The sequence below is a fragment of the Eurypyga helias genome, unplaced genomic scaffold (assembly GCF_000690775.1).
Source record: "Eurypyga helias isolate BGI_N326 unplaced genomic scaffold, ASM69077v1 scaffold31421, whole genome shotgun sequence".
In the NCBI taxonomy this organism is placed as follows: domain Eukaryota; kingdom Metazoa; phylum Chordata; class Aves; order Eurypygiformes; family Eurypygidae; genus Eurypyga; species Eurypyga helias.
In genome coordinates, this window is record NW_010229421.1 from 1 (window position 1) to 329 (window position 329).

The window sequence follows — 329 nt, forward strand, 5'->3', positions numbered from 1 at the left end:
TGCGGTCGCTGACATCCTGCGTGCCCAAGAGCAGGGCAGGGGTGTCAAAGTGCTGGCCCTTGCCCCGTGCCACCCTGTCCAGTGCTGGGGAATGAGGCCCCAAACCCAGGGACTTCCCCACCTTTGCAAAAGTATCTCACAACGAGCACGTTGACCTAACGGGCTGTTCCCAGCACTTGTTTTTCAGAGCACACCTACGCTCACTGCCCTGCGGGACCGCGCGCTCACCTGGAAGAACTGCAGCTGCTTCTCCCAACTCCAGAAAAAGGGATGCACCAGGACCGTGGGGGCCGAGGGCCGGTGCTGGGGCTCGGGGCTGATCATCGCCA